The sequence below is a fragment of the Anomalospiza imberbis genome, chromosome 12 (assembly GCF_031753505.1).
Source record: "Anomalospiza imberbis isolate Cuckoo-Finch-1a 21T00152 chromosome 12, ASM3175350v1, whole genome shotgun sequence".
NCBI classification, from domain to species: domain Eukaryota; kingdom Metazoa; phylum Chordata; class Aves; order Passeriformes; family Viduidae; genus Anomalospiza; species Anomalospiza imberbis.
Genome location: NC_089692.1, coordinates 10,771,810 through 10,793,574, shown reverse-complemented (window position 1 = coordinate 10,793,574; position 21,765 = coordinate 10,771,810). Strand labels below are relative to the sequence as shown.

At 39.9% G+C, this 21,765-nt stretch overlaps 1 long non-coding RNA gene across 1 annotated transcript in view; it reads right to left on the bottom strand.

The window, feature by feature from the left end:
• Window positions 1–20,596, bottom strand: part of LOC137480971 (uncharacterized) — a 47,347-nt gene extending 26,751 nt beyond the window's left edge. Inside the window, exons 1-2 of the long non-coding RNA XR_011003221.1 lie at window positions 20,509–20,596; window positions 11,196–11,294 (exon numbers count right to left, since the gene is read on the bottom strand). This is a non-coding gene — a long non-coding RNA (uncharacterized lncRNA). The remainder of the gene's footprint in view (window positions 1–11,195; window positions 11,295–20,508) is intronic.
• Between the last annotated feature and the right edge of the window lie 1,169 nt (window positions 20,597–21,765).

Sequence of the window (21,765 nt, the reverse complement as noted above, 5' to 3'; positions counted from 1 at the left end):
AACTGGAATGAGTCACTGGTGAGTATAAAGAGTGGATGAACACTGCTAAACAAACCAAACAGTGAGCTCAAGTGGATAGAGAAAACACTAGTCAGAATTCTAAATATGGATCTGAGAATAGTGTAAAAGGATTAGACGTCTTTGTCACATGAAGAGCAAACCCACATGCCAGCATGCCTTTCCAGTGCAAGCAGCCACTGATCAAAGTAACATCTACCAGTTTGTAAATATGCTAATCTTCATGTTTACACAAAAGTGTCAGCACTTGCTTTACATCACAAAGAGCCTCATACAGTTGAAGATTAATTACTTCCAACACTGAGATAGTGTGTAAATACTGGTTTCACCAGAACCCTACCTTTTGCTGTATTTGCACAGCTCAGCAGAGGTGTTTGTTGCTAAGACAGATAATTCAGGGACACTTACAAAGTGTCAAATACCTCCAGACAGATAGACTTTTGACAGGTATTTTAGTGATTATGTGGAGCCAGGATTAGGTGGGTTTAGGCTTCATGTTGCAAGTGTTGGATCAAAAAATATAGTTTTGCCTTTTTCTGTGAATTTTAGCTCTGAATAGCAAAACATGATTTGTGCATTCAGCTTTTACACTTATATGTGATTACAAAACATTTAAAATTAATTTTTCCACTCGCTGGCTTAATATCACTTTCCTTCCTTATAGTGGCTTAGAGCCACCTCACAGTGCACCAGGCTCTTGGCAGCATCCGTGTCTACTTGCTGAATGCTCTGTTCTAACTCTTGCTTAGAGAAGGATGAGGCCTATGATAGGGACACACAAACACATCATTTTCTAGTACTGAATTTCAGAAACTTTCAGCTGTGGTATAAAACAGGGAATGTAATTACAATATGCACTGAGAAGGAGAGATCAGTACCTACTGCTGCATTTTTGCAACAGGGAATGACAATAAGGAGATAAAGCCAAGGCAAGACTGGATTTCCAAGGTTCAGGTGCTTAAGTCATGTCTTGCAAGATCTCTTTAAAAGATATTTTTCATTTTCATTGCCATATACTCTCTACAAAAAAAAAAAAAAAACCATGGTAACAATTCTAATACTGAAGGGCCATGAGCAATAATTTAAAAAAGGAAAAAAAATTCAAATGGCAATTCTCTTCACCTCTCCCTTGCTGTTAGTGCTCAGCGCAATTGCTACAGACCGTCACTACTTGCCAACAAATATTATCAAATTTGTTTCCTATTCTAAACTTAGAAAAAAGAAAAAGTGGGATGGTGGCAAATGCTAGCATTAAAAGATTGCCAGAGCAAACAAGAGTGAGCAGATGAGGATAACTGGGAAAGAACCAAATGCAGTGTTTAGAAAGTGAGAAAGAAATGGCTTCCATGTGAAACACCAAACCTGAGTGGAAACACTTCTATATTAAACGCTCAACGAGGCATTTCCCAGGAGTGCTTGCTGCCCAAGTCAGCCAGTCTTGCATTTCCCTCTTTACTCTGACGATGGCACCGGGAAGTGCTCTCAAGGCACAGGGGCCGACGGCGGCCAAGCAAGATTGATGAGGTGACACACAGGCTGCTCAGTCCCCAGTCCCTGTCCCCAGGATGGGGATGCAGCTGGGAGCCTGCAGCCCTCACCCCCAGGCAGTGCAGGGGCAGCAAGAGCTGCAGGCCGAGCTTGGGCACAGAGCAGAAGCAACATGTGCAGCAGAGACTGAGGCTGCTGTGGTTAAATCAACATGCTCCATCTCACATTTGCATAGGGCAATACAACAATCAGATTAATTACTAATTACAGTGGATTGCTCCTAAGTAGGTTCACAGCAATAATAGTAATAAAAAGACTAAAAGAAGCATTATTAGCATAGTTAATTATATGACCATTGGCAAGATTATTGATGAAGATACAAAATGCTGTTGAACAAGAAAGATATGTTTGACATTGCTTAAGAGAAGCTTCACTGTTGCTTCATATCTTTTTTAATTTTTCTAATCATCTCATCTGTGTTCCAAAAGTGCAAAAAACCAGTAATTATCTCTGTTTGATCTTTGACTAACAATTATTTATTCATCTATTGGAACAATAGTATTTCTAAAATGTAAGTAAACCCAGTAAACTTTATCAGCATGAAATCTTCAGCCACACTGGACTGGGTTATGGGAATATGTTGTGTGATGAAAGCAGACAATAGTAATTTATTGGTTTAGTCATAATCCTTTCAGTAGTCCAGATTGCTGTTGCAAATTTGTTAAAAATCTGCTACCATTCACTGAGCAACCGTACAACACCTAAAGCAATAACATGGGTGGGGAATGTAAAGCAGCACTCCGGCATTCATGTGTGGCATGAGTTAGACAAGGCCACGGGAAAAGAGCTGAGAAAGAACAATGTTGCACAAACCAGAGAGAGATTCCTGTTCTCCCACAGCATATATGCAATTTAATCTCCAAATGGAGAGCAGTTTAACTTTTCAAATGTTTCAAGAGTACAAAAAAGAATTCTTCACTCAGCAGTTATTTTTTATCCTTTACAGAGTGGCCATGTGCTCCCATGAAGGACCTACTGCAACGAGACACCACCTGCATAAAACCACACTCTCATGTGAAAAGTATTTACATTAGTACACATTATTTTCCCTTTCATTTTTCTTTATTTGGTGCACTTGGCAATACATAGCTCGCAGCTCAGTCAGCCAGTTGCCCAAGTGTTTAACATGGCAACTTCAAGAATAAATATTAATATTTTTAATCATCTAGTTTGGCAAAGGAACTGAGGAGCAGCTGCTGTATTTATGACTGCCTTCAATTCATATCCTGAAATAGGCTGGATTTGACTGCCCCCCCTTTAAAAATATCCTAGAAGGCAGACCTCTGTTGGAGTCTAACTTTGGTGGCAGGTACAATTACGGCTCCCATTGAGAGGAAGACAGAATTGTGACCAAGTGATATAGATCTGTTTTCAGAGCAACACTCAGCAAACAAACAATCCTCCCAAGCACTTCAAGGGAACACAGCACAGCATAAATGGTTGTGTTAGCACGTTTGTCACAACATTACTTTTTGGTTATGTTCTGATCACTCACTACTAGTCATCATATTTTATGAACCTCACCCATGAGCACTAACATGCAAACTGAAATTTAGGACTCCTGACCTTTAACACAAAGTGGCCATAGGTGTTCCCACAGCTGTTAAATAAACCTATGTTTATGGAGCCATAAATGTAGTGCAGGTGAAGTTTCCAATGATGTAATAACAAGTTCCATCGCTGTGCAGTTTGTCATTTATACAGCAGCGTACCATCACTGGTGAATATTGTTTTACAATAACAGCACAGGTTCCTTCGATTAAATCACTCTTTCTTCATTTATGAGTCATTCGACCTTTAACCTCTCAGAGGAAGATCAAACCACTTCTTAAGGCCCCACTCTTTTAACTGAGGAGCACAACAGTTGGTTAGATAACTAAGGAGGTTGGTATGTGCCCCCAGGGTTTCACAAACAACTGTCCTAGATCTTTTATAAGATAATCTTAACATAATCATGTAGCCACAAATTGTCGTGTAAATTCCCAATTAAAAACACCAAATAGGAGCTGTAAATCATGATACAACTGCCACCTTTTCAGCACTGAAATGCAGTTTGAAAAGCAGTAGAGAAGCTCTTGTTTGTGCTTGGTCTAGTACTCAACACACCAACAGCAAAACAGTCAATTTGATTTACAAGAAAGAGACAAAGTGACAGGACAACTAAAACTGCACAAAACTTAACATAGCAGCAACAGAGAGCACAGAACTTACAAAACTACTCCATCCCCCATTCAGGACTATGCTTGTAAAAATGAGCATTTGTGTTGGCATGGCTCCACACCCACTCCTTGTCCCAATTTACATAAAACTGCAGCATGCTCCTGTTGGAAGGATTGATGGCAATTTGGGGGATGGGAGGAGATTTTGTTTTTAAGAAATGGCAGCTTAATTACAATATAAATGTTAGAAAAATAAATAGTCATTAAAGCCCTTTATCCATGGCTGATTGGCTTCATTCCACAAACTTTAGCAAAGTTTGAATCAGACAGAACTGAAGGCACCCCATCTGCCACAGTGCTTTGGCCTTTGTCAGGGACCCAGCTGAGCTGTGGGTACCCACTCACAGTGGGTGACACATGTCCATTGGGACACTCTCTGCCTCCTTTGCAAAGATCATTCTGTAGCCTAAATTATTCCACGACTAGGCTTTAGTGCTAAGTGTCTTGGCTCCTTGTCCTTCACATGCACGTTCACTTGAAGATTCACATCCCCTCCCTGTGACATCCTTCCCCACTCTGGCAACAAGAAACAGGATTAGAATGGGTTTTATAGGTGGTGCATAAACAATCCCCACAATTAATTACAAAAATTTTAAAGCATTCAGCAAATGTCTTAGTTGCTGTCAACAAGCAGTCAACAAATGCAGATTGCGTTTTTCTCCTCCTACTTCACACTTTCCATGTTTCCCAACACTTGCCAGAACGTTGTGGTGATAGATGCAGACAATAGATGCTTTACTAAACATGTCCTTGATATCTGCATAATCTCCTTTAATATATATCATTAACTTGGGCCAGTCCCATGTTATTGCTTCCTCAATAGTGCTAGCACATCATGATCTGGAAGGAGCTATTTATTGCTCCAAGAATGTGACTGTCTCACTCAACCAGTCAGACCTCAAAATTTTACTTGCTTGTCCATTTTAGCTTCTGTTCCCTACAGTGCCTAATGCAGAAAAGACAAAAATTAGAGACTGCAGCAATAGATATGCAATAAAATATTCCTCCCAAACACTTTTCCACAATACTAAAATCTGAGCATTTGCAAATCCAAGATTATGGAAGTGTCTTGTGATCACTAATAAAATCCCTCCTAAACAAAATTTTCAAGAGTAAAATATAGTCACAGATATAATAATCTTTTTTTCAAGAGCAAAAATCATGCTTGTGAGGTGCACAGGATCTGAATCCTCTGAGGGGAACCTTAGATATCTCAAGGTAGGAGAATTCCAGAACTGTAAAAGGGACACCTTCCTCTGTGTTATCTGGTAAAACTTTGCACTTTGGTCACATGATAGAAACAAACTGCCTTGGCAGGAATGCGGAGAAAAGAATAGTAAGAAGCACATGCTGGAAAAACAGAATGTTGAAGTGGTGGGCAAGGCCAGATTCTCAACCTGAGTAACCCCAACTAAAGCAGCGTTCAGGGAGTCAGAGCTCTTTGTCTTACCCCAGATGTACTGAATGAGCCGCAGGACTACGGTCCCCAAACAAAGAGCCTCAGATGGAAATGCTCAGATTGGAAATGGCTGCAACGAGCCTGCAGTGAGGAAATGCTTGGATGTCTATCTAGGGCCCACATCTCATAAAGGAAAAACAAACCTCTCTGAAGCCTCCCTTGGTGTGGTGCAGCAAGAATCTGTGGTCCCTCAAAGGCAGCTGGAATGGTTTGGCTCCCAGTGGCAAAGCTGCCCTGACAACCACTGCTGTGCAGTGCTCACCAGGACAGCCCCACACTGGCCACCAAGGTGCACCTGAGGCCGAGCTCCTCAGGAATGTGTTCCATGGGAACAGCCCCACACACTGCTCTGGGCCATCCTCCTCCCAGCACGTGCCACATATCACTGTGCCACAAGAGCCCCCTCTTCCCCTTTGCACAGAGCAACATCGCCTTTTTTCTCAATATCCCTGTTTCTTCCTTCATCTTTTTACCTTTTTTTAAACTAATTTTGTCTTTATGAAAGCAGCTATCAAAGGACAATGCTAAAAGCCTCTCCTTTCTTTGTTCTCTTTCCATGGCCAGCAAAGGAGATCCAAGGGGAAAAATTATAACATCCCACCCTACCTAGCAATTTTGCCCAGCATAATACTATGGCCAAATGCATTGATGTTTTCCAGTGATTTGACTGCAAAAATCCCTCCAAAAGGCTCTTGTCATCCTTCCTTTTGGATAAATGCCCTCAGATCTGTGCATCTTCAATATACTTGTGAGTGATTGTTTCAGGAGTTGTTACAAAACCATACTTTGTGCTCCTTAGCAGTACCTGAAGGCCATGGGAAGAGCTGCTCAGGGTATTGCATCTACTCTGCTTCATTTGTAAAGCATTTTCCAGATCCTGAAGATTCAATGCTCACACCAGGCCAACAGACAATTCTGCTTTAGGCCACAGGGATCATTCAGAACCATGCCAATGAAAGCTGATGGTAGATGCCTAAAATATGAGCACGGTTGATCTGAATTATGCAGATATTTGTACAGGCTCTGCAAGCCTCTCCCAAAATGCACAGAGTTCATCAGTCTGATGCAACCTATGAAAACTGCTCTGGGACCAATATAATTTTTGGTTGTTCTTAAGCCCTGAATAGGAGACTAGAATTTTTGCTCCTAGGACCTTAGTTTTGGTACAGACTGTATTCATGTTTGTTCTATACGAATAGAAGCCAGGACACAGAGGCTGTGTCTTCCCAGAGGAAGGCAGAGAGATACAGCCCCTTCTTTTTCCTGGTTTTTTTTTTTTGCAAATGCCACAACAGCTCCACTGCTCCCCAGACAGTCCTGAGTGAAGGCAATTCATCTTGCAAGAAAAGGCCAGCAGGTTCACCGACCTAACTAATAGGCATGCTACAGGAACTCTAGAATATGTTCAGACAACAACGTTTTGTATTTTGGGTAAATGCTCATGCCTCTCATTGGCATTTCCTACCCATTGTATTCTCTTGAAAAATTCAATGCATTATCCTTTGCCCACCCTTGTTGGGTTTTAATTCCATATATCCTGTATCACTGTAGCAGTCCACTGAAAATCTGATTTCTTTTCCTTGACAATCTCTTCTAAAATCATTACAGAACTTGAAAAAATATAAAATTGATTCACCCAGGAGCAATTTTCTTCTTTGCTATGAACAAAGCTACCAGTAGTTGCGATAAAAACAATACAACCTGGTTTAGTAGCCAACCAAAAAAAGGCCAGGAAGGAGACCAAGTGTGAACCCTGCTGAATTCCACTGGTATCTCCAATTTTTTTTGAATCTTCAGCTGTCATTAATATTTCAGTACTAGACTGGCAATATTCAGTACCTGATGGAGATGAACATTACTGAAAACAAGTACAGCAGGAGTACATTTTTCTTTAGGTTTTGGATTTTTGATAAGCTATTGCCATTGTGAAATCTGTCCAAATGCTCAGGAAAATCTGGCAAAGTGAAACGAGATCCTTTTGCCCGAACCCCATAACACAGAACCTTGTGCCAGACGACTTTATTTCTTGCATGCGTAAAATTTGCTTCAGTCGCTTGACAGAAGGTTTGGGGTTTTCCAAATGTTGTGAACCTGGTTGAGATTATTGAAATCCTCAGCTCTAGGAGTGTTGGGTTACTGTTCTTTTAAAGCATGCTTCCTCTGACAACAAAATGTAATTAAGAGGGGCATCGCTGTCATGTTACGGTCTCTTTTTAGAAGGTCTGGAAGAATGTAAAAAGGGCATAGCAAAAGTTGCTTAACCTCCTTGGAAATAAACGTCCCTAACATTTTTACGTCTTCTCTTTGGTCCATTATTGGTCACAATGATGAAACAATTTAAAGGAGAAAAGGTCATGGCAAAGCAGTGAACTTTATATGCTCTTCAGTGCAATAAAAGTTACTTAACGTATTAGCATGGGAAAGGCATGCCTGGCAATATGAGGGAAGAGGATGGATTTCAGATTCTCAGTAGGCTGTTCAGAGAAAAAAGTCTTTGGGTATCTGTGTGAATCAAACACAAAAAAAAAAAAAAACCAAACTGAAACACTTGCAAATTTTCCATCTTATCTAATTTCACTAAAAGGGAGAAAAACAAGGTTCAACCCTTCCATGCAATATTCAACATGCATAAAGTATCATGGAAAACCAGCTACCTCACTTCCAACACATGTGCTGTACTGAGGGATCAAAAATTGCCATGCTTGAAATCGTCTCTAGTTTATACTAGCACCTACAGGAAAAAAGATAAATTTGAGTCATGAAAATTATTTTAGGTTCTATATTGAAAATCAAAATCATGCCTAATTTTTTATCATATATATTTTCTATTTTGATTGCATGTAGCTGGGGTATGAAGGAAAATTCTTAAACCATCTCTGGGCTGTACAAAACTCAGCACTTTCTAGAAAAATTACCGTTTTTCTCCTTGTTCTCATGCTGCCAATACAAACACAAACTCCTTCTAATAATGCAAATGCTAAAACTTTCAAAACTTTTTTTCTAGTAAAGCCAAAGATTATGCAGAAATAAATAGGAAATGAAATCCACACACTTCTTGGGGTTTGGGATTTTTGCTCTTTTTTGTGTCTTTTTTTCCCCTTATATTAATTTTGTTTTTAAAGAAAGAGTTAATTATCTTCCTAAGGCAATCATTTTTACTCCCTAATTTTAGAAACTGAACAGGGGGGAGGGACATTTTATTTTTATATATTATTTCCCAGAGTATGTTTTCCTTCAAATCTCAACATAAATCCTTTTTAAAGCCTACTCAGCTTTTCACCATTCTGGAGGTTCACATTTTTATGTATTTCTGGCCAGTGTTAAAAGAAATTTTTTTCCCAGTACCCTATTTTACAAATTTTACAAACATTTTTGATGTTTGTTTGCATTGTCTCACAAATCTTCACAACATCAGCCGATTCCAAAAATTGTACTGATTCAGTCAGAAAAGAAATATATTGTACTTTGTGACCAAATAAAATCACCCCAGATTTCAAGTCCTTAATATTCAAAACCTCCATGAGTGAACTGTAACCAAGAAGAATCCATTATAATAATTTGAAAAATGAAAACTTGAAAAAGTTGTATCTGTTTCTGAACAATTCATGAGCACAGAATGAGGCACAATTCATAGAATGAATTATTCTTTGTGAATTATTGGCCCACTATTATCCTCATAACCAATGAGACACATGATTTACATTTCTTTTACAGACTATAGTAGCTAATTGATGTCCTGGTGTGATATGGAATGAAGCACAGTCATATAAATAAATTGTTTCCTAAATTCTTCACAAAAACACATTAATATCTTTGACACCATGCAATTGTATGCGGTGAACACTGCTAAGACAGTAATCGTGTCATCAAGAGTTAATTTATTCTCAGCAAGTCCATGTAATGCAGATATTAATCTCCTGGAGCACACACTGTTGTTCAGGGTTAAAACATTCACCGTTTCTGAAACATAAACAAGTCTCACACTCACAGCTGTTCTCCAAGAGCCAAACAGAGCTGCTGCTCGGTGAGGATTTGTCATTTTGTTGCCTTTTTGAAGAACAAGTAAAGAAATTCAGAATACAAAGGGAGGGTGAACTTGTTCATATTTTCAGAGACTTTTCTACTACCTTTGGGTTACACCTATCAAGTTACAGGTGCATATGAACTCTTATAAAGTGAGAAATGCAGCTCTTGGCAAGTGGCGTAGCTACACATAAGACTCAGAAGAAACACCCTTTTGAAAGGACAATTTAAATGCAAACAGGGCTTAAAAAACTCCAAACCACTTCTTAAACCCATCTTGTTGTGTTGCCATCTTACAGTTCAAAATGCACAGAACACATGCCCAGGGCAAAGCTGACACTTGGACAGAGCTTCAGATTGCTTTTCCAGCAGCCAGCACACAGACAGGAACACCACCCAAGTAACAACAAGTGACCTGTGCCACCTCCAGCACCCAGGAACAGAAGTGGCCTCTGAGTAGGTGGCCACCACAAACCCCACATGCCTTTAAGTCTTTAGAATAAGGGCAAGGTATCCCCTGGCCCCTGTCTGAGGCAGCTGTGCTCAGAGCAGAAGGAGGCTGGGTCTGGCCCTGCATTCTCCATGCTGCTGCCTCCAGGGAAAGCTGTGAATGAGGAAATTTGATACACTTCCCTGAGGTGTAATTTTTAAAAAAAAAAATTCTATCTTTCTGTCTTTTTCTCCAGTTGGCTGCCTTGACTATGGGCTCAGCAAAACCACTGTTTGATATCTTCATCAGCCATTTGAAAGCTCTGGGTCAGAAGCTCTGAGACTTGAAGGTAGAGACATGCTAATTTGCTGAATGGCCCTTTTGACCATAGTCAATTTCTACTAATTAGAAAAAAAAATAATTAGCTAATGTTGGTGAAGAGCTTTGAAGATGAATAAGCTATGGGGAAAGCACTAGGCATATTAGTGGGAAACAAGTTTGATCCTTTTTAAAATTTGTATTTAAGTAGCTCAAAGTGATTATAAATGGACCAAATGGAATAGCTAACCACTGTAAGATTAATACAATGTCTTTCGGGAAATTACAGTTTATATTGTACAATTAAGTATTATACAATAGCTTTATTTTAAGGACTCCTTGGAATTTTCTATTTAGTTCCGGTCAGTATGCTTTTTATATGTCATTTAATCCTTCCCCTAATTTGTACAAGTAAATTATAATTACTATATAATAATAATGGCAATGGTTAGACAAGTAAATATGAGTCTGCACATGAGAAATACCATATTATAAAACAGTCAAGTAGAAATTACTCAAGCAGGTTGTTTTCCATTCACCGGATGCTTTGTCTGCTTGTAACTCTTTTCAGAACAGCACTGTGACACCTTCACAGGGTGCATACAATGAGCCACATCCTGAACTGGCTATATCAGCACAGCCCCATTCCTTATCACAGTCTAAAGCAATAGTTACCCCACTTCAAAACTAGGTGAAAATGGCAAAGCAAAAGAGGAAGATGCCCTTTCTTCTTGCTAAATTCTGAGGGTATTTGATATGAAAACATTTCTAGAAGTCTCTTTACTTTGCAAAAAGAGGATGGGAAATGCTGTCCAGGACTGAAACATTGGTGGAGCCCCAAGTGAGAGCACTCCATTTGGACAAAAATATTCTCTTCATTTCCAGCTCCTATAAAAAAGATCAATCTTTTTGTATTAGCACAGGACCATCTGGGTATGTGTCCAGGTACTTCAGCTCCAACAGCGTGACCAGAATTCCTGCATGTGTAACACACTGTACTCCTCCTGCAGGAAGGACTATACTTTAGCTTGCCACACCAGCCACTCCTCAGAGACACCTCTGCAGCACATATTAGTGTGTGCTTCTCTTCTCCCCTCCCTTTTCAAAGTGCCACTCAGAAATAATTTAGCCGCTGTTAGCTGGGATGATAAATGGAAGATATATTTGGCAACCTTCATACCTGCTTTCCTTCTTGGCACCTCCTCTTGCTTGTAAAACTCAAGATGAAATTACCATCCTACTGTCATTACTATTCCATTGCCACAAACCAGCTGGACACCTTATATAAGGTGCAGAGAAAAAAAAGGAGTAAAATAAGCTTTGGATTTATGTGTTGATTCCTACCCTGCTTTGTGGACACATGATGCAAAGCCCTTGGGTTGGATAACATATCATTTTGTGTAGGAGTAAACTAAATGAGGTGTCATGACATGAAAACTCAAGGCTTTAGCATCTTTTGATACCTCAAGTCCAAATAAAAATAAGAGGAATGTAGCTCCTTCCTGAGATGCATCTGCTGGATTGACCTAATGCACTGTGTGGGCTTCAAAAACAAAAACCCAGACTCCTTGTCTTCTGCATGTGGCAAAAAAACTAATTATATTTTGGTAAGAAAAATGAAACATACAGTGTACTTGTCTCCTGTAGGACCCACTGACAACTGGACTACTGAACTGGTTTTTAGGATGGCTTCTTGAAGTGGGTAAAAAGGATATGAATACATATTAATATTAGTTTGTTTATTGTTTACAAAATTAACAAGTTGTAGGTAAGCTCAGGAACAAACATTTTTACTGAAAATGTGCTCCAAGCCTCAAACAGATGATTATAACTTTAGAGAAGGTTGACAGTCTGCCAGGCAGAGCAAATCAAATCACAAGGGATCAGCACGAAGAACCTGTTGTTCTCACAGACCCAAAGTTCAGTTTCAAGGAACTTCAACCATGACAAATCATGAGTTTGTGGATGGCAGTACACCGAGGATGGGTCATTCTCATGTACTACTGATCCCCAGGGTGAGGGAAGTCCAGAGGGAAGGAGCTTGAGTGGCATTTCAGCTTTTATATCACAATAGAGGACAATGAACAGCTTTTTGGAGTGAGGCTGTGTGGCTGGAACCCTGCATTTCCTTAGCAGCTCTGCTGTCCATCCCCCCCACTTCTGATGTGGGTCTGGGCTGTGAACTTCAAAGCAGCATGACAGGAATATTGTAAAGAAAAAATATCAGACATAAGTCACTTATTTTCCCAAATAACCAGTGTTTCTCTTTTCCTCCAGACATTTATTCTTATCCTACTCTGTAGTAAATGCTAGAAAATGTCATATACATAGCTCCTTACCATAAAAATAGCAGCAAAAGAGAGTCATACTCCAAACCAGTCTACTAGGAACAAGTCTTTCCTTAGAAGTAGGAAAAAAGCCTACAAAATAGACAAAGCATGTGAATTAACTAGTGCCACGATTTCCAAAGCCACTGAAAGCAAAGGAAGATCCAAGAAAACACTGATATTTATATATATAAGGATGTTCTATCAGATCTTGCAATGTGACAACAACACATGTCAGTATCAGCACAGGTCCTGCTGGCAACACCTTGAAAACTGTGTGGAGGTATAGAAAGTAAACAGCACTAACTGTGATTTCCATTATAAAATAAGAATGTAAGGAAAGTCTCTTGGGATCCATAATCTGGAATTGTCACGGGACACAGATTGTCTGTCTTTCTGATAAAAGATGTCAGTTCCTTTTCTGGGATTTAAACAGAAAGAAGCACTTGTGATTATTAGGCTGGCTGTATACCATGAGGGCTGTTGACAGAATCACTACAAACAGCAGATGTGTCTGCTTCAACCATCAATGTTCCTAAAATTTCTGTATCAAAAGAGCAGTGCAGCCCAGTCTCAGCCACAGAAAATGCAATTTCCTGACTCCAGAGCTTCTAATTTGCCCTAATACATACAGTGGAACAAATCTAAAATTTGCTGGTATCTACACAGATCAAAAAAGCATCCACTAGGTAATCCCACATTAGGCATCCATAATTTTAAAAAGCAACTGATTGACTAATCTTGGGAAAGCTGAGGTGGTGGTTGTCATTTTGCAGAGCTGGAAGCTAACACTGTGGGGTATGTGTTCTTTCATGGGGGAAGGATGTGCCCACCGAGCCAGCACAGCTCACCCTTTGTGGGAAGCTCTCCTGGCTTTCAGAAGGGCATCCCAAGCTGCAATATGCTACCTTGAAAATTAATTAAGAAGTGCATCCCACACTGAGAATTTTTATACTCAAGTATCTTTGATACTCCAAAGAAGACCTAAAACAGAAATATTGACCTTTCTGCTGCCAGCTTCAACACTGCTGCCAACCCAGTGAACAGAGAAGCAAGCCCTAAACAAAACAGGTGTGTTGCTCAAGATTCATTTTAAAGCATAGGACTGACAATAATTTTCCAATTGCCAGTAATAAAGCGGAATTCGCATGAGCTCTCTGAAAACAAGTCTTTGGGCTGCATCAGCAGCAGTTCTCATTTTGCACACCACAGCCTGGCTGGTGAAGATTTGCACAGCAAACATCAGGACCTGCACTTCTGTGAATTCCTAGTAAAGGTGCAGGATGGAGCCCCACAGTGCTTGGAGACATCACTCCAAAGCTTAAATGGCTCTTGTCAGAGCACAGTGCTGGGTGTGAATGGGTCTGTCACTGTGGGAATGCCCATGCTCTCTTAACGTCAGGCATCCTGCAAAAGCAAAGCAAAGAGGGACAGCAAACATGATCTTTTCTTGTCTGATGTTTGTCCAGTTGAAAATGCACAGCTCTCAGCCACTCCGCAGATTTCCTCACACACTCAACCCAGTATAATCCAGGTTGCTCTTCAGTTTCTTGCACAGAACCAACCACATGTGCAAACAGTCAACTCCAGAGCGTCACACGCTGACCCGTGAGTCATCATTTCTGCATTGGTTTCAGGTGTACACCACTGCCACAGGAACAGGACTGGTTTCCCTCCTGCACTACTTATAACCAGACTAACTCTGCTCAGATCAGTGGCACTGCACCTGGGTACCCAAGAAAAAGAGAGCCTTTATCCCCCAGCACCACAACTGGGAGCCTGAAAGCATGGGTTTCCACATTCAATTCTTGCAGAGCACCATTTCCACCCATCCTGCTGTTTGTGACTCACATCTGCTTCACTACCAAGTGTGGGAGAAGTGCGTCAGCCCTGCCTGTGCTCCTCCTGTGGTTCTTCCTGCTGCCCACAAGGTCCATTATCTGCAAGCATAATGCAGGCACCCATGAAGATCATCCCCTCCCTGACCATTTCCAGACTGCTACAGAGCAACACCATCATCCAAAAATCCTCTTTATGACTTGAATTGTTATCCAGAAAAAGAAAAACCACACAGCTCATAACAACAACCTGTCTTCTACAACAGACCACCCATAAGAGGACCCAGGAAAGAGGAAACTCAAACACAAGTGGAGACTGGATGACACTAAAAAATAAAATCCCTACAGCTGATACCAGTGCAAGGGCAAAAAGAAGAGTTAGAGCTGGAGTCCTGTAAAGCTGCCAATGTTGATGTTACTGACAGCTTCAGTTTCAGACCCTGAGATGAGCTCAGTTGGTTACAGCAGGACACTGATAATGCCAAGATTGCAGGTTTGATCCCTGTATGGGCCATTCATTCAAGATTTGGACTTGATGATCCTTGTGGGTCCTTTCTAATTCAGAATATTCAGTGATTCTGAATTAGGCAAATATTGTTCATGCAAATCAGAGCTCTGCAGTGTTTAAAAAAGTACTCCTGTCATCATGAATCAATATTCATGGTATTTCTTCACCTGTGTCCTCCTCTCTCTTCCCTACATCTCCACTGAACCTTTTTTTCACCCCTTCCCCAGAGCACACCAGCTAAATGCCCAGCATGTAATCTATGTTGAAGAGCAAGTAATTTTATTAATTAATCCAGGAAGCTGGATATTGCAATATTTTTCAGGCAATTTCTTTCACTGGAAGCCTGACTGTCAGTCAATTTTCTACATGTGCGTGATGTCAGGGGAACACAGTGAAGAGACAAGTCAGCTTCATGGGAGGGTGGATGCTTTTTGTCCAAAGCAGGGAGCTTCCAACAGCCAGATCCAAACCACTGAAATCAAAAGAAACACTCCTTTTTTGTTGACTTCGGTGGGCTTTGGACCAAATCCATAAGCTTTACTAATTCAGCACTGTTAGAAAACTCAGTTTTGCAGAATTAGTGTGACTGACTGAGAGATGCCTGTGCCCACTTTAATATTTGTCTTACTCTGATAAAAGCATCATGACATTTATTTTTCTCTTTCCTTCTTTTTTTGAAAATACATTCTGATTATGCCAAAAGGGCAAATGGCCAGTTTAACTGACTTAAGCCTTTGATCCTTCTGAGTACTTGTCTCTTCAGCAAAGTTCTCATCTGAAGTGCTTTCAGCGCCTGATTTATTAACAGTCGGGTGGAGTTAGGCTGTTTTGCAATTCCTGAGAAGCTGATAATAAATCTGATTCTCGTATCACAGGTGGTGCTGATATTTTTAGCTGGATTGCAAAAAAGTTCATAAACTGAAACAAATGTTCAATCTCTATTGATGCTTCCATCCTGGAGTCCAGAAAGCAACTCCTGTTGTCCATTCTGGTGGACATTTTGCCTTTCACAGATTTCCTCTCTGAATACTCCAAATTCAATCTTTTAAATGACTTCTCTTCATATTATACTCATAAATTTTATTTTAATAAAAATCAGTGCCTAACAGGCATAAACAAAAAATGCCAAAAAAACCCACCTTAATTGTTTTTCAAACCTTTTGCACATTTTGTTTAAAACAGATGTTTCCCTGACTTGTCACTGTGATGAAAAGAAACCCAATATCCCCTCTGCCTTCCAGTGCAGAGCTGCAGAAACAAGGAATGACAGAGGAAGAGCAAGAACCATCTTAACTGGGAGGTGATTATTACAGCTAGAAGAGAAAGAGCAAGGACACATGCTGGTGGTGTGAGCCCATGTATTTGAATATTCTTGTTACCTTTTTTCTCACAGTCTAGATTAATTTTAAAGGCTGCACCTGTGTGCTTCAATACTCCAACTGAAACAAAGTCAAATAAACTCCACCCACCTGTTGGGCAACATTCTGCAAATCCAGTATTAATGTCACGTTCCTAATTATATTTCACTTCTCCTGTTACATTTTTGCTATGATCCTGTCTTCAATGAAAGCAGCTTTCATCTTAAACACAGTTTTTCTTAATTCCCCACTTACTCCCTGAAACACCATTCATGATGCACAGCCTTGTCATAGTTCTGATTTTCATGGATAATCTTAATCCCAAATTTATAGCAAAGTATTAATTGTATGTTTTCTTTCAGTCTGACTCATCCTTAACTGTCTTAAACCACGCTTAGTTTATAAAGCCATCACAAATGGTGTGATACACTTGAATAAGAGCCAAAAGCTTTGTAAAGATACTTTGCTGCCTGTAACAAAGCAAAATTCTATTTCTTTTCTTTCAACAAACTGCCATGTTGCTTGTGATATAAAGGCAACGTGAGGCAAAAGAGACAATATGCACAATAAACAAACATTTCTCCTTTATCAGAGGGTATTTTCTGCCTGGTCAATATGAAAATTGGATCCTTTACAGATTGCTGCTCATTCAGTAAACAATGCAATCCAGTGCTTAAAATATTTAACTGTTAAAAGAATCTTATATGCAAACAAATCAGGTATTTAGTTCCAACAGTTTGACAGTCTGATATGTAATTTCAAAGAGGTCTTTTTGTTTTAGGGCAATGGTGATTTTCTTCTCCAATACCACTCTCCTATAATTTTGAGAGTAATTACATCACATGTAATGGAGGAGCAAGAGGCATAACTAAGGAGAATCATCACTCCTCTTGAGGAAGCAGAGTCTCTAATTCTACCTTTTCCCATTCTTTTCTCCTTTGTCCCATGCTATACTCAAGGAATCAAGAAAAATAGCTATATTGGTTTTCTTTTCTGAATAAACAGTGCTGCACGGATGTGCTTTTAAAGAGAAACACAAGCTTTGTTGTGATCATTTCCTAAGCATGATGTTTAAATGGAAAACAGAGCACTTGGGGAAACCAGTCTGAATTCCCTTCCCCAGATGCAGCCTGCTGATGTAGAATTCAGACTTAAACAGGGAAGGAGACTTTCTCCTGTACTGCAGACATAAATCTTTTCTCAGCATTGCTGGAAAAGGCTCTGCAGCTTACATAGGTGAGACAGCTGTGAGGAAATAAAGAGGGATTTGCTATGGGAGAGCTTGTCCAGTTTTCTGCCTGCAAAAGATAAGAGTTCAAGTTGATGGGCATCCTACTGCACAGATGGCAATGAAACCACTATGTTCTCCTTCCAGAAACACAGGAAGAGATAGGATCCCACGGTGGATGCTGCTTTATATTTCTTTCTCTTTAGAATTTTTCAGTTTGGTTTGGGTTTTTTTGGCAGACAAAAATATCCACAGATAGTTAAGATACTTGAGGCATTTCCTAACATTGAGCTCTTCTCTTCTTAGCACTAAGCTATGGCTAAAGCTCTACTTTCCAGTTTGCAAAGCTGCATTTAGCTGAGGGTTTGAGAAATCTTAAATCTTATTCTCACTAATCACTAATGGGTTCCAGACTAGGAATGTCAGTCTCACTGATCCAGCAAAAATTTTACCTTACACCAGGGGTTTACTCCCCAGCTGTCATCGTCCTGTTACCCAGGAGCTGCATGAATTCATCATAGCTGCTCTCAGAAATGGGTAATTTGTGCCTCTGTATCAACACCCAGATGCAAAAAAAAAAAAAAAATTGTTCTCAATGAGTGAACTTCATTTGCATCTGCAGGTTTCAGACCAACCAGTCTTCACAGGACAAGTCAGTGCAGCCCCTGACTTGCTGCAACTGGCACCAAACTTTTATAGCTGCGAGGAACCAAGATTGCAGGCAAAGATTTTTCAGATAAGCATGTCCTGGCTGAAGTCTGAACATTGTTGTAGGGATGTGACACAGGAGTTACAGAGGCATGTATTTCCTACCCTGGGTTCTCTCGTGCAGGGAGAAAATCTCTGGAGATGTTAATCTCCAGAGGTCTGAGGACAGATTGCACCAAGAGAGCACAGCCAGCAATCCAGAATGAAATTGTGCACCTCCTTCTGAACCTGCATGCTTGTGCTGATATAGATGTGGGCCCCAAAATATGTGTGATAGCACTTCCCATGCTCTGCTACCAGCTGGGGACAAGAACAAAACTCTGAATGAAACTGCAGCTAAATCCACCAATGCCAAACAGTCCTGGTTTTTTCTAGGAGAGTTTTTGTTACTTGATTTTCTCTGTTTTGTTAACAGTTGTAAGGAGAAGCTGGAATGTTGGAAGTGTTTGAGAGCTAACATGACAGAATGTCACAGCCTTTCAGTGTCTCAGTGGTCGGCTGTGTAAATTAGTAGCTAGACCATTTTACAAATGTATATTATTTACCCAGCAGATGCTGTTACGGTCTCTTGTGTAAATTCATAATTAGACTATGTACTGCTTTGTGAAAATCCTTTAATAACAAAGGTGCCACTGGGTGCTGAAATAATTAAATCAAGCCATTTGAAACAACACTAGTTCACCACTTCGACTTGGGTGATATAATATTACACATTCTTGCAAAAAAAGCCAGAGAAATTGAGAATGATCAGCTACAAAACATCAGATACAAGGGATAATATTACCCATTCAGTAGCTTTGGGTTTGGCATGAGTCTAGTGTCACAGTTGAAAAAGTTGCAGCCAACATACCAACAGCACAGACAAAGAACAGATGATCCATCTCCTCTGCCATCTATCATGCACAGCATTGCCAACTCTAGGGCTTTACCAGCACTGACATTTAAAACAAAGTATGTGTCAACCATATTAAATAATATACCAAGCTGTGGGTTATTAAGTGTGGGGTAATTTGACCACAGCAATTAAACTGAGATTAAAGAATGATAAAGGCAATGTTATATGCACTGTTCAGTGGGGTTTTTGGAACATATGGAGTCCTGAATATTTCCAAGTGTGAAAGCCACATCAGATATTCAGGCACATGTCAGTCCTAATCAACACACTCCTCCTGTGCCCTCCCTCCTCCCCTTCCCCCTGTGAGATGTTGCTCTCAAATGGAAATAGTTTTCATTCCACATACATTCAACCAATGAAATGTCTTCTGACTTCTGTCTCCAGACTGCAGCCCCAGGAACATGTTAGCAAAGCAAGGGTTTAGCATGGTAGCACAGTAAAAACACACGATTTGTCAGACTGTGCTGTATGGCAGCAGGGAGTGGGTATTCCATGGACAGCCACAGTGCACACAGGCCACAGACTCACAGACAAACCATTCATCTTCAGACCAGTAAGCCTGTGGAATATCTACTCTTTCCTCCTCAAAGGGTTTTCTGATTGAAGTCTAATGGGGCATTTGCACATAACCATCTTGTCTGCACACAAACAACTGTATCCAGTCCAGGCAAGTTAAATCCACGCAAAACTAAGATCTAAAGGGCACAAGCAGCTCATCAGCAATGTGTTCTCACTTCATGTCTGCAGGCATTACCCCTTCCAGCAAGGTGGCCAGACAGAGAAGCAGTGAAGAGCTCAGGTCTGCAACAGCCAACAAATGAACATTAGAAAATCAGGGTCAGAATTTCCTATCTATGGCCCTATTCCTAGAAGTATTTTACTATTTAAAAGAAAAGACAAACTTAAAATTGAAGGCGAACTCACATTCCCAAATGACACAGTTACCAAACACACTGTGAAACTCTCTTCAGGTATCTGGGGATCAGCTTGCTCAGCAATTGCAGAAAGTGTGGGTCAACTCTAATGCACCTGGCTTTAACGTGAAGAAATAAAAATCCTAATAAAATGATTGAAGCTCATAATCCGTTTATAAACAATGTCTCTTAGCATAATCCTGATAGAGAAATCCACCACGGTGCTCCTCATAAATACCTCAACCCTCCCTGTTTAATATTTCCAGGTGGCTGCCTTTGGTACATCTTTGAAAATTTCAAGTCAACAACATTTCTCTAGTATTTGCTCACCCTGACTGGAACAATTCAGGTACAGTAAATGGAGGTTCTTGAATACCTATCTGTTTTTAAAAAAACACCTCTCCCAGAAAAAAAAATAAAACACAGCAGAATGGTAAAGAAAATTTAACAATTAGCTACAGCATTGCAGAAAAATAAGGCAACGTTCTAGCAAAACATAAATGCAGAGAAATACATACATTGAGATAAGAGAACCTCCATTTAAAATGTAAAAAACCACCTAAAATATTGCCAGGACTGAATGAAGCATAAATGAGGAAAAAAAATTAAATCCCTGGGAAATAACACCAATACAAACCTGTCTGCAATTGTTAAAACCAAAGGAACATACCCCGACCTGAGAGGAAATGGACATCACTAAAATTTCAAACAGCTCACCTCTTATTTAGACATATTGAAATGAAGGCAATCCTTGCATGCCTTTCTCTAATTTCTTATCTGTAAGCATATAAGTAGTTCTGTTGCAATAAACAAGTCTGCTCATATTCTCCAAGTTGAACACTTTTCATTTGAACTTTCATTCAAAAGGGAAGGGAGATGGGGAGAAAAAAGAAAATATTATGGCAACATTGAATATAGTTCCATTCAGTGACCCCAAATGAAGGGACTGTTAATACAAACCCAGCCTCTTCTCAAAAAACAACTTCAAATATTTAATAAAAACATTAAAATTTTATATTTATATATGTGACACAAAATGTACACCTTCTGCATTTAAATGCTTTTATTATTTTTACTGTCCTTCAAAGCTACACTAATATAATTCTTTTTCTAGCAATATATATTTAATCTACTGAATTTCATTTGTCTTCTCTGGACCTTGAACACATCCCAGATACTACACACCACTCTTTTATGCCCAAATTGAATTTCCAACAGCCTAAAAATCTGCTTTAAAAGAGAAAATCCTAGTGTGAAATAAACTAAATTTACCTCTAGTGAGAACAAAATTTATTCTAAGGGGAAAGCAGAAACCAGGACACAGTGGCCACAAAGACCTGGTTAGTCTGAAGCAAAAAACAAGACAACTTCTTCCTCTTCTGAAAGTTTCCTCTGGGTCAGGTCACAACATGAACCTCTCATGATAAAATGAGTATTATTGACAAGGCATCAGCAATGAGTTAGATCTTCCCAAAGGAAAAAGCAAGCAGAAGAGGTGGTCTCAGAAGTGAAGTTGGCTCATCACCACCTACAGGAATTTCTGAAGTCTCCATGGGTGTCCAAGGCTAGTGTTAGTCCTAGACCTAGGCTCTACAGCACCCAGTCCATCCGGGGGCCACAATGGCCAAAGCAACCAGGACATGTTTTGTGGTACTGGCTTTCTGCTTGTCTGATGTGTGATGGGCTCAGACTTGGCTTAAGGGCACCTCTTTGAAGACCTGAGCATCAATTTTTAGTCTGCTTTTTCAAACTATTTATCCACCTCTACCATTTACCACTAGCATTAGTATAGGCTTTTTTTTCTCTCATTATTTATTGTTTCTATGCCAATAGACCATGACAGTGAAATAGAAAGCAACAAAATAAACCAGATTTTTAAATAGTGTACTCAGAACAACTCTGCTGTAATTACAAATGCCAAATTTCATGACACCTTCTTTTTAATAACTGAGCTATAAACTTCTCAGTAATGGG